Raw genomic sequence first — 13537 nt, 5'->3', positions numbered from 1 at the left:
GGACTCAGATAATGAGGAATTCTAAGTGAGGGGACGATGCTTCGTATCCAAAGTAGCTGACAAATCTCCAATGACAACAAATGTACGTAAAATTCTCGAATCTTTTAATATTCCTACACATGCTTATGATTCTGAACTAATTTCTTTTGATGAGACGGTTACTTATTTTGATTCAATTGTTGTGTCTGCTAGCAATGAGGCCAACAAGTTGTCAATGGAGTTGTTAGAGGTCAAAAAGAGATTAGACATGAAAATAAGCAAAATTGAATGTTTGGAATTACAAATGACAAATATAATGTGTGATAGGGATAGGTTATTGTAATTCTGCTAAACGACTTTATAGCAAATTAACTGATTTACATCATTCATGTGATATAAGTAAAGAGAAACATAGAAAATTACTACCTTTCCTAGCATTCGAAAGAGCCAAGGTAGATAATATTTCGTATGATTGTGAGCAAATAATAGCTGATTTTGACAGAGTCCCTGATGATAGATATAAATATGGAATTGTCAAAATTGATGAATGTCTTGATGCGAATGAATTAGTTAACATAGTGAATGATACTTTGACTAAATCTGAACAAATTCAAATTTTGAAAAAGACTGAGAATTCAACATCTGATTCTCAATCTAATTTTGCTGATATTGAAGATAATTCTGACAATATTAGTGAAATTAGTGAACTTGAAGATGTTGATTGTTCTCAGTTGTCTGTTGTTAATGTTGCTTCAACATCTAAAGGAAAAGAAAAAGTTAAGGATTTGATGGTTGAAAATGAAACTGATATACCCTCAACTTCGAAAGTTTATGATATGAACTTCGTGGATCTCAAAGACAGGCAAACTGATGATAGTGATGATGAAGATGAAGTGAACATTTCGAAGGAAAAGAAATCTTCAAAGGAAGAAGAAAGTCCTCGAATTGTGGTTGATCAGGTGTATGGTGATACACAAAAGTTTGAAAAAGTGATGAATGAAAAAGGTGAACACTATCTTGAAACGAATTCAGTGGTTTATACAAATTTCAAATGTACAGATAATGTCATTTTTCCAAATCAAGTTTTCGTAACTACTGGAAATGTTGAGAAAATCAAACCAGAATTAAAGAAGTTAGTTGAAGAGGATAACTCAAAAACAACTGATGAAGGTTTTTTCACAAAGCAAAGCACAGTTGAAAACAACTTAACAAAGAATTCGTATGTTTTCCAACGTCAAAAACCACAAAGAAAATGGGTTGAAAAATCAAAAATTGAAAAAGAGGATTCAAAACAAGTTGAAAAGGAATGTGAAAAAGTTGTCAAATTAAACTCCAAGGAATTCAAAGATCAAATTGACAAATTTTCGAAGGAAAACAACATTTCAAAAAGACAAGCAAGAAAGAAAATATTTTGGCAAAATGTTGAGTCTCAAAAGATGTCTGAATCACAATCACCCAAAAATGTTTTCAAAGCTAAAAATTCATCTTTTTCAACAAAACCTCAACATTCATCTCAATCAAATCATTCAAAGTCTGAAGTGAATAAACAACCAAGGTTTTCGAAAGTTTCAGAAACTAATATTCCAAGAAAATTTTCAAATAACTCAAAACCAAATCAAAAATTATTTCAACGTCAACATTTTAAATCAACAGTTGATACATCATATGCTAAATCTTTTATAACAAAACCAAAAGTTGATTTTGTTCCTATAAAACCAAATTTTCCAAATCAAACGAAGAAAGAAACTATGAAAACTTCACGAGAAAAAGGAATAACGTCAATGAAGAACATTGATCATTGGCTTGAAGGAAAAGGAAAGATGTATCAGTCAAATACATTTTCAAAGGAGCAAATTCACGAAGCATATGAAAAGTATGTGAATAATTCATCAAATGGCAGTTCATCGTCTAAGGATTCGAACATATCAGTCAAAGCATGGAAACCAGTTATAAAAGCAAAGAATGTTCATTCACAAACTCAGAATTCGAAGGGTAATGTTAGTGAACATTCGAAACCTTCAAAAACTTATGTTTCGGTTCCTTTAAATGAAGAAGTGAACTTAATTGATAGTCTCAAAACAAAAGTTTGTGATTGGGTTAAAAGTTCTTCATTACATTCGAAATTGAAATCTAATTTCCAAGGACCCAAAAAGCCTTGGGTACCTAAATTTTTCCATTGAATGTAGGTACTATGTGATGAGCAATATGATAACAAGTGGTACATCGATAATGGTTGCTCTCGTCACATGACTGGGAAGAAGGAGAATTTACGAGATTTTCGAAGTCTCAAAAATGCTGGAGTAGTGAAGTTTGGGAACAATAAAAAATGTCAAGTCAAAGGATATGGGAAGATCACGAATGGTCAATTCACAGTGAATCGGGTGGCATATGTTGAAGGTCTTCAACATAACTTGATAAGTGTTTCTCAACTTGTTGTGGGCACTGGCAATCAAGTTCTTTTTAACGAAGAAGGAAGTATTATTTCGAATGTCACAACAAAAGAGGTGTTACTGAAATCCAAAAGGAAAGGTGACATGTTCACTTTGGACATCAATCCGATAGTAGGGAAACCTGCTATATGTCTTCTTTCGAAGGCAACATTAGACTTAAGTTGGCTTTGGCATCGAAGACTTTCTCATCTTAATTTTCGAAACATCAATAAACTTGTGGTACAAGATCTGGTAAGAGGTTTACCTGTACTTAAATTTGACAATGATTCTTTATGTGCAGCTTGTGAAGTTGGCAAGCAACATAAACAAGGTCATCCAATTACGATTGATTCGAAAATAGTTGCACCTCTGGAGCTCTTACATATTGATTTGTGTGGTCCTTCGACTGTTTCAACTCTCAACAAGAAAAGGTATATTTTAGTGATTGTTGATGATTTTTCCAGATTTACGTGGGTTTATTTTCTCAGGCTTAAATCTGAAGTTGCACAAATCATGATTGACTTTATCAAAAAGATGGAAACAACATTGAAAAAGATTGTTCGAAAAATTAAGAGTGATCATGGAACTGAATTTAAGAACAATGTTCTTGATTCATTTTTGGTGGACAAAGGGATTTCGCATAATTTTTCATCTCCATACACACCACAACAAAACGGTGTTGTTGAACGAAGAAATAGGTCTCTATGCGAAGCGGCAAGGACTATGTTGGCATATGCGAATCTTCCACAATATCTTTGGGCTGAAGCAGTATCAACCGCATGTTTCACTCAAAACAGATCGTTTATTCATCGTCGTTTCAACATTACTCCATATGAAATTCTCAACAATCGAAAACCTAATGTAAATTTTTTTCATGTTTTCGGATGCAGGTGCTTCATTATGAATCTCAAGGATAATCTTGCGAAAGTTCAAGCAAAAGCAGATGAAGAGATTTTCTTGGGATATTCGTATAATTCAGTTGCATATCGTGTGTTGAATAAAAGAACACGAAAAGTTGAAGAAACTTTTAATCTTACATTTGATGATTACTACATTAAACAAACAACAACTCAGTTTGAAAATCATCCAATTCTGAAAAACATACAAGATGAATCTGAATCCTCACAAACATTAGATATTGATTATGATTTAATTTTTGGAATTTCAGATCATGCTGTTGATGCTGAAATCAATGCAAGTGATTATCATATCACTGTATCATATCACTGAACTAACAAAGCTTAATGATACTTCAACATCAAATTCTCCAGAAAATGGCGAAAGTATGCAAAACAATCCTGTGGAGGGGGAGCACTTGGATTCGAATACATTAGATGACGAACAACATTCTTTCGTGGGGGAAAACGAAAGGATGAATGATGATGTTGAGGGGGAGCATAATGTTGAGGTGGAGCATTCAGAAAATATTGAAGATAATAATGATTTTGATGATGCTTGTTCGATTGTAGGCTCAGAAAACGATGATATATACGAAGATGCACCTTTGGAATTTGATCCAGCATATCCGCCAATGGAAAAGTGGACAAAAGATCATCCGAAGGATCAAGTAATTGGGAATCCACAAGAGGGAGTTTTAACAAGAGCTCAAATTCGTGCAAAGAATGAGGTATTGAATACTCATCAAGAATTTTGCATGTTCAACGTTTTCATTTCTAAGATTCAACCAAAAACAGTTAAGATTGCAATGGAACACTCAGATTGGGTTGTTGCAATGCAATCTGAATTGTCTGAATTTGAACGAAACAAGGTTTGGAGGTTAATTCCAAAACCTGAAAATGTTTCGATTGTCGAGTTAAAATGGATTCTCAAAAATAAAATCGACAAAGATGGAAATATTGTTCGAAACAAAGCCAGACTTGTTGTTAAAGGATATTCACAACAAGAAGGAATCGACTATGAAGAAACTTTTGCCCCTGTCGCAAGACTCGAGGCTGTTCGTATATTTCTGGCTTATACAGCTCACAAAGATTTTGATGTTTATCAAATGGGCGTGAAATGTGCATTTCTAAATGGAGAGCTTGAAGAAACTGTTTACGTGGAACAACCCCCAGGTTTTATTAACGAAGAATTTCCAAATCATGTTTATATTTTAGATAAGGCAGTTTATGGTTTGAAACAAGCACCACGAGCATGGTATGCAACTCTTACCTCATTTTTGAAACAATCTAAATTTAAACAAGGATCAGTTGATCCCACATTATTTCGAAAGAAAGTGGGGAATCATCTAATGCTTGTTCAAATTTATGTTGATGATATTATTTTTGGCTCGACTGACCCTGCTTTGTCTAGAGAATTCGAAGATTTGATGAAAAGTAAGTTCGAAATGAGCATGATGGGAAAACTCAATAATTTTCTTGGTTTGAATATTCGTCAAAACAGAAAAGGAATTTTTATTAATCAAGAAAAATATACGAAGAATCTGTTGGAAAAGTTTGGATTGACGAATAGCATGAAGTTACGAGTTCCAATGGCAACGGGCATAAAGCTTACATCTTCGTAGATAAACCTGCCGTTGACATAACTTTATATAGGAGCATGATTGGTTCATTACTTTATCTTACAGCTAGTAGACCTGATATCATGTTTTCTGTGTGTAATTGTGCTAGGTATCAGTCTAATCCACGAGAACCACATCTCACTACTGTGAAGAATATCTTTCGTTATCTTAAAGGAACAATTTCGTTAGGATTGTGGTATCCTTCGAACACTGGGTTCTTTGTACAAGCATATTCGGATGCAGACCTGGGTGGTTGTAATCTTGATCGAAAAAGCACAAGTGGTGGATGTCAATTTCTTGATGGCAAATTGGTGAGCTGGCAGTCGAAAAAGCAAACATGCGTATCAATTTCAACAGCTGAAGCAGAATATGTGGCTGCTGCTGCTTGCACTTCACAAATAATATGGATCCAAAGTCAATTGCGTGATTATGCAATCAATATGAAAAAGATTCCATTATATTGTGATTCTCAAAGTGCGATAAGAATTTGTCATAACCCTGTGCAACATTCGAAGACTAAACATATAGCTCTTCGTTATCATTTCATCAAAGATCACGTGGAAGATGGAAATATTGAAGTACATTTCGTGAAAACAACTGATCAGTTAGCTGACATTTTCACGAAAGCTTTGGATGAAAAATCCCTTGTGAAGATTATAGAAGGACTTGGAATGATCGATGGAAATTTTGTTCCATGCGAAAAAGAAGAATGATGCATGATAAGGAATGATTCAGAGGCGCTGACTAAAAGATAATGCAAAATCATTCAACATTCAGAGGTTACTGTTCATAGTCAACGCTTCGACCCCTTCGAATTCGCACATTTGTTACTTATTCTAAGGGTTGATTCAGAGGTTACTTTTCATAGTCAACGCTTCGACCCCTTCGAATTCGCACATTTGTTACTTATTTTAAGGGTTGATTTAGCTGTTATTGTTCATAGTCAACGCTTCGACCTCTTCGCATTCGTACATTTGTTACTTATAAGGGGATGATAAAATTTTGCATATTTGCATCAAGTACTATTTCAATTTTCGAAAATTCAAAAATCCAAAAAGATTTTCGTTTATTTTGTCATTTAATTTTCGAAAAATTTAAAAATTCAAAAAGATTTTTGTTTGTTTTGTCATTTAATATTCAGAAAATTCCAAAATCCAAAAAGATTTTCGTTTATTTTGTCATTTAATTTTAGAAAAATTTAAAAATTCAAAAAGATTTTCGTTTGTTCTGTTTTTATTTTCGAAAAATCAAAACATCAAAAATATTTTGATTCCTATTTCTTTTTAGTATTTTGTTGCAGATTCTCATGAAGATACAACGGATATTATGCTTGCAGTACTCGGGTACGGTACATTTTTCGTATGAATCGATAAATTTTTCATCATTCGAACTAGTTAGGATGTCCCTAGAAGCATGCTGCTGTATGTTGACCAAAGCCTCCATGACTCAATGTGTGTGTAAGAAAGCCTTAATGAAATTATTCATACGAAGATTTCTTCACAATCAGGCTTATATTCACATTAGTCTTTGAGCTACCTTACTCTTCTCAAAATGAGTTAAGAGTTTACTGTTTGGTCCAAACACAACAGAGGTACTTTTCGTGTCTTACATCAATCTTTTTCATCCATAAAATTCTTTCACGATCACACACGAAGACATATGTCCGAGAGGTCTCTGATCAAACCCATCGAGACTTAGATATATCAAAACTCTGTGTTTATGATCTGACATCATGAGACCGTGATGAAAGTGAAACCCAATTTTCATTAACTTTTAAGGAATTGACGGGGAACTAAGTTCCAGATTTTCACGAAACTTTTGTTTCTGTACCAAAATTCGAAACTCCAAATCATATTCATTTTGAATGAGTGGTCTTGATCAAACATTCGAAACCCACGATGTTTGTTACCCAACAAGATCCAGCATATAAATTTTTTCTTGAATATGATTTCTGTGTGAGTTTCATTCGAATGTCCTAGTCATTTCAAAAATTTTCAAAGCCAACTTGTCACTGACTACACTGGTCAAACAAGTAATTTCTGTTACAATTTCTCACCTTATGTTTAGAATGACATGTAACGAAATTTTAAACCATCCTCGAAGCATTATAAAAGAAGCCCTTTGATACTTATCAACAAGTATTCGATTGTAATTCACGGGAACCCACACAAGCTATTGATCATTTCTCTTAATGATTAATGAAGTAATCTTTGCCCGGGATTTCATCTGCTTTTGTGTCAATGGTTTGACATCACAATATCCCATGTTTTTATTATATTTGTTTCTCGTCTCTATTCTTTGGAACACAGCACTCACGAAATCCTTGAGGTTCTGAGTAATACCAACTCAGGCTGATGATTTCGAACCTCTGGCGTATGACTTCGCTTTTCATCCCAAAAGTGAAAGAGCCTTGCTTCCATTCGAAGGGTTCTGACGGTTACAATTTTCTTGGGGATTACAAGACAGGCTGTTTATAAATGACGTATGGTATTATGTCCGTTTCTCAAGGCGATGTGACAGCTACTTTTTGACGCATGGCTACTTTTACACAGTAATGGTCCGGTTTTCAAGGTGCCACATCGGATATCATTAAATACATATCCCGCTTCAAATTCAAATTTAAGGGTTACATATAAAAGGGAATTCCAGGGGTTCATTGTCAGTTTACGCGATCAAAAAGCAAATATCCCAAAATTCTCTGTTCATCATCATCTTCAAACCCTAACAATGGCGACTTCTGCTCATGTTGATTCTCATACCACTGAAGATGCTTCTTCATTACCAATAATGAAGATTCAAGCAACAAACTACTACTTGGAGGGTGACGTTTCTCAGTACCCAGAAGAATTAAAGATGCTCATAGTTGCTTTGAAGAACTCGGTTTTGGCCAAAGCGATGTTCAATTCTTTCTCTGTTCCATTGTCCTGGCTTTCTCAAGCACGATCAACTGCGACATATAACAAAGCAACTGATACGATTACTTTTCATCTGGTGAACGACAAAAAGGTCAGGCTAACCAAGAAAGTATTTTGCCAAATTCTTGATATTCCGAATTTGCCTCCATATGTTTCATTTACTTTTCCACGAATCGTTCACATGTTTAATGAGATGGGATATCAGCCACCATTGTCCAAGATTAGTGATTTTAAGAAATCTGGTCTTCCACGAATCTGGAATTTCTTATTTGGTATTTTTCTACGCTGTTTGACTGGGAGATCAACTGGCCTTGATAAAGGAAGAATGGAGGTTTATGCCATGGTTGCTGGAATCTACTATGATCTTCAAGTAGATTATTCTACACAGTTGTGGAAGGAATTTCAAAAGGGTGTAGAACACACGAATGCTATTCATGGTATTTCGTGTGCAAGATACTGGAGTTTGATTCTGCAACACTTTTACAATAAGGAAGGGATTTTGATACCCACTGATGAAGACAAAGCAGTTTTTCAATCTTACCACTATCCGAAGGAGGTTACAGATAATGCTGATGTTTTTCCTACAGTTGCTCGTATTCCAGATGCGATGCTTAAAAGAGTTGATTCTTCGAACCCTGTATTGGTATCCTATTTGACGACCATTGATTCTTCAATTAAAACTGGTGTTTTACTGGGAGGAGATGATAAGAAAACCAAGAAGTCGAGAAAGCATGAAACTGAGTCCAGATCTTCGAAATCTCCAAAGAAGAAGCCTGAAACAGTTGAAGTGACTATTGCTGAGACTTCAGTAATTGAGCCCATTATTGAAGAAACACGAGAACATGTAGTCCTTCCTTCGAAGACTGGCATGTTTCGAAGAATTAAAATGAAGTCCAAGTCTCCAACGCACAAAGTGGTTCGAAAACCTCAAATAACCCAACAAGGGATTCTAATTAGAGAAGTGCTTGCACCTGTTTCACTGGTGTCCAAGAAACGAAGGGCTGAAGACATGGCAAAGCATTTGTCAAAGAAAAAGAAGAAGAAGACTTGAAAACTTGTAATCTCTACTGAGTCAACAGATGATGATAGTGAAAGAGTTCCTGAAACTCCAGAGTTTACTCTTGTCACCGAAAGTTTCACTCCTGAGAAGACGGTTGTCATACCACCCGAAGATTCGATTGCCAAATCAGTTCCTGAAGAGGTTCGAACTTCAGGCATCCCTGCACACGTATCTGATACGGATGCAAATGTCAATATGGGTGAAGGAGGTTCGAAGAATGAAGCTACACGTCCATCTACTTTTGCTCCTTTTGCAAGTACTGTTTCTTTACCGTTATCTTCTACTCCTCTTACTTCAACAACAGATTCCCCAACATTCGAACACATTCTTGATCAACCCTTTACGTATACTTTTTCTTCTCAATCTACTGAGCCACCCAAAACAACTTCACCTATTCAAGAAACTGTTTGTATGGAGACAGAGCCTGATAATGAGGGGTTTGGCGGTATGTTTGACGACTTGGAGTTTCATGAAGAAGAAGAGCAGTTTCCAGATCACATGCCGATGACCATGAAGCAGTTTAAGATTTTAAATCAAAAGTTGAATTCAGTCATTCAATCTCAAGCAGCTCTAGGGGTTGGTTCGTCTGTTTCAAGTGTTGAAGTTGATTCATTGCTGAAGGTGTTTGAATCCAGAATCATAAGTAAAGTATCGGGTATGCTTAAAGATTCTGAATCTCGAGTCTTGGAGAAGATTGATCATAATGATCAAAACAATGAACTTCGGATCAATTCTCAAAGTTTGAAGTTTGCTGGTAATCTGAAAGAATTGAAGAATGTTGCAAAGGATCGACATGTTCTTTTTATTCAAGATGTGAAGAAAGTTCGAGAGGATGTCAACTTGCAAATTCACGAACTTCGTGAAGATATGAAAAGACAAATATCAACTGTTCAACATGACTATGCATCATTGCATCAAAAGGTTGATATCATTTGTGACGCAGTCACTCGATTTGTTAAGTTGTATGAAAATTTAAGTCCTTAAATTACTCAACTTTCAACATCCGAAAGTGCAAGCTTTGACGAAGTGCTTAAGTTGCTTAAGAGTTAAAAGAGATTTCTGATAAGCCGGTTTCTTCTCCATTGATTACTTCTGAATATTTATCTCAGAAGTTTATACAATTCGAAACCATTCTCAACAAGCAACTTGCTCATCTCTTTCGCATATCAAGTCTTCTTCCAACCACAAATGCCCCACCTGTTTTCATAGGGGTGCAAGGGGGAGAAAGAAAAGCTAGTGAGTCGAAGACTAGTGGAGAAGATGCGAAAGTTGTGGGAAAAGTATTTTCTTCGAAAATCCCTACAACAAAACCAATAATTGTTTCTGCTGAACAGGTGACTTCAACAGTCGTAACAATAATACCAATTGCAAGATCAATTTCGAAAGGAATTGTGATTGGTAAATCTTCGGAGACTGGTGGGAGTGGTTCAAAACCAAAAGAGACAACTGACATTCAAGCATTGAAAGATAAAGGGAAATCGATTGTTGTGGAAAAATCAAAAGAAGAAAAGAAGGCTGAAGTTGATGCTGAAATCGAAAAGCTCAGAATAGTTCAAAGCATTATGGCTCAGCGAGCAAATGATCCGAAGGGAATGGATAAAGGGGATCCAACTAAACACTATAACTACGAAACAATCGAGGCCAAGGTTGCATTCAATCACATGTATTCATTTGAGAAGAAACCAAAGCAGAGTTATTTGGTCACAAATACTGATGCAGGCCAATTGGATTTTCCCATAACCGAAATGATGTTTATCATGCCTCAGTTCAAAGCAGAAGGGAATTTTAAAAATAAAGATGAAGGTACACACATGAAAATTCGTTTTCATGCTGTTCTTGGAAAAGTCCCTGAGGAAGTTTGGTCTTTAATAAAAACCAAGAAGGTCATAAGTATGAAAAAGGATGTGGTTTTCGAAAACACAGTCCAAAATGTTAAGTATGTGGTTGCCAGGGCAAATGGAAATATTTGCGAATTCACTGTAGCAGATTTTCCATTAATGAACTTGTATGATCTTATACAAGTTGCATTACTTTTGAAAGACAAATCATTCTCATACCTTCAAAACACAGAACCAGATGAATTCAAGCTTGGAGTAGCTCACATCAAGATTTTTATCGAAAACTATTATGAGTGCTTGGCACTAACAGATGTTGAATTAGCTACTACTAAAGGAATGGAAATTAAAGCTCCGATGGCTCCTATGAAGAATCAGGTTGAATTGAAAAAGTATGCTGATGGTGAAATTTGCCTGAAGCCTTTTGGAATTGTCTTCGCAGGAAAAGACAAAGCTGGAAAGTCTAAACGGTTCTTATTCCAAGCAAGTGAAGTCGAGAGATATTCAACATCTCAATATACGAACTTGATTGTTTGTATGAATCATTGCAAGAAGAACAATGAAGGCGACAAGAAAGAGATGAAGAAGATTATCTCCTGGTACACGGAGATTCGAAGAGTATTACTGTATTCCATCACACTTCTTACAAATTGAAGACTTCGACTATGATTACAAAGGGGGAGATTGTAAGGGTCGAATTATTGTAATTAGTCGAAGTATGTTTTGAACTCTTCGAATATTTTGTAATGTATTTTACTAGGGCGCTTTTATTCGAAGCTTTAGGGTCAATGCCTTAGTTTTTTTTTGTATGCTTTCAGTTCCCTATAAATAGGGTTATTTACTAGAGTTAGATAAGAACTTTTACAGACTTGTCTACTATTCTCTGTAAAGAATTCGAAAGCATAATAGAGCATAACAAGATCATATTTACTTCGTGTGTTCAAATCTCATATTCTTACTTGAATTCATACTCTGATTAATTCATTACTCGATTCATTGGTTCATCAATCCCCCCATTAGAGAGAATTTCGTCCCGAAATTAGAGTTTAAGCAAATAAAAATAACTAAGTAAAAAGATGAGGATACTTCAGTTTCATTTGATCCTCACGCTCCCAAGTGAATTCAGGTCCCCGCTTGGCATTCCAGCGAACCTTCACTATCGGGATACGGCTTTGCTTTGTTTGCTTGACCTCTCGGTCCATGATCTCTACTGGTTCTTCCACGAAGTTGAGGCTCTCATTGATCTCGATCTCGTTGAGTGGGATTACAAGAGTCTCGTCGGACAGACACTTTTTCAGGTTCGAAACGTGGAAAGTAGGGTGTACGTTACTAAGTTTGTGAGGTAGTTTGAGTTTGTAAGCTACAGGGCCGAGGCCCTACGTATCTTGGATTTAGCTTTCCACACTTTCCGAAGCGTATCAAGCCCTTCCAGGGTGAGACCTTCAATAGAACACGGTCGCCAACCTGGAATTCCAAAGGTTTCCTTCTCTTGTCTGCGTAGCTTTTCTGTTGGTCTCTATAGGCTTTCAATCGTTCACGAATCTGAACTATCTTCTCTGTTATTTCCCAAATGATCTCTGGACCTCTGAGAGTGCTGTCAGGAACTCGTCCTTTAGCTAACTATGTGTCACCCACTTCAGCCCAGCACAGAGGGGATCTGCACTTTCGGCCATAGAGGGCTTCAAATGGAGCAGCCTTTATGCTCGTGTGATAACTGTTATTCTAGGAGAAGTCGACAAGGGGTAAATGAGTATCCCATGCCTTTCCAAAGTCTATCACACATGCTCGCAACATATCTTCCAAAGTTTGAATAGTTCTCTCACTTTGTCCATCGGTTTGCGGATGGTAGGTTGTACTCATGTCCATCCTAGTTCCTAGGGAACCTTGTAGCGACTTCCAGAACCTTGAAGTGAATCTACTATCTCTATCAAAGATAATGGATATGGGAACACCATGCAGCCGTACAATCTCCCTAATGTAGGTTCTTGTTAGTTTCTCCATCTTGTCAGTTTCTTTGATAGGCAGGAAGTGTGCGGACTTTGTTAACCTGTCTACGATCATTCAAATGGTATCGAGACCACCCGTTGTCTTGGGCAACTTGGTTATGAAGTCCATTGTGATCCGCTCTCACTTCCATTCAGGTATCTTCGGTTGCTGAAGTAAACCTGAGGGTTTCTGGTATTCGACCTTAACCTTGGTGCAAGTAAGACACTTGCTCACGAAGGTAGCAATCTCTGCTTTCATGTTAGGCCACCAGTATAACGTTTTTGAGATCCAGAAACATCTTATCTGAACCTGGGTGGACGGAATATCGAGTATTGTGCGCTTCTGTCATGACCAAGTCTCTGAAACCACCGTGCTTCGATGTCAAGATCCGACCCATGAGCTACAAGGCTCCGCCACCCTTGACTTCCAAGTTCTTATCCATCCCTCTAAGGGATTCACCCGCCACATTTTCAGGCTTCAAGGCTTCTAGTTGAGCCTCCTTAATCTGTGTGGACAGATGTGAATGGATAGTCATAGTCAATGATTTGACTCTACGACCAGAGTATTCTTTCCGACTTAGGGTGTCAGCCACTATGTTGGCTTTACCGGGATGGTAACGAATTTCACATTCGTAGTCACTGAGTAGCTCGACCCACCGTCATTGTCTCATGTTGACCTCCTTTTGGTCAAATATATGTTGAAGGCTTTTGTGGTCTGTAAAGATAGTGCTTTTGGTACCATACAGGTAGTTTCTCCAGATCTTCAGAGAAAATACCACTGCTCCTAACTCAAGATCATGTGTAGTGTAGTTGACT

The sequence above is a fragment of the Lactuca virosa genome, chromosome 9 (genome assembly GCF_052849685.1).
Source record: "Lactuca virosa cultivar CGN04683 chromosome 9, Lactuca_virosa_CGN04683_v6, whole genome shotgun sequence".
Taxonomy (NCBI): domain Eukaryota; kingdom Viridiplantae; phylum Streptophyta; class Magnoliopsida; order Asterales; family Asteraceae; genus Lactuca; species Lactuca virosa.
Note: the sequence above shows the minus strand (reverse complement) of the source record.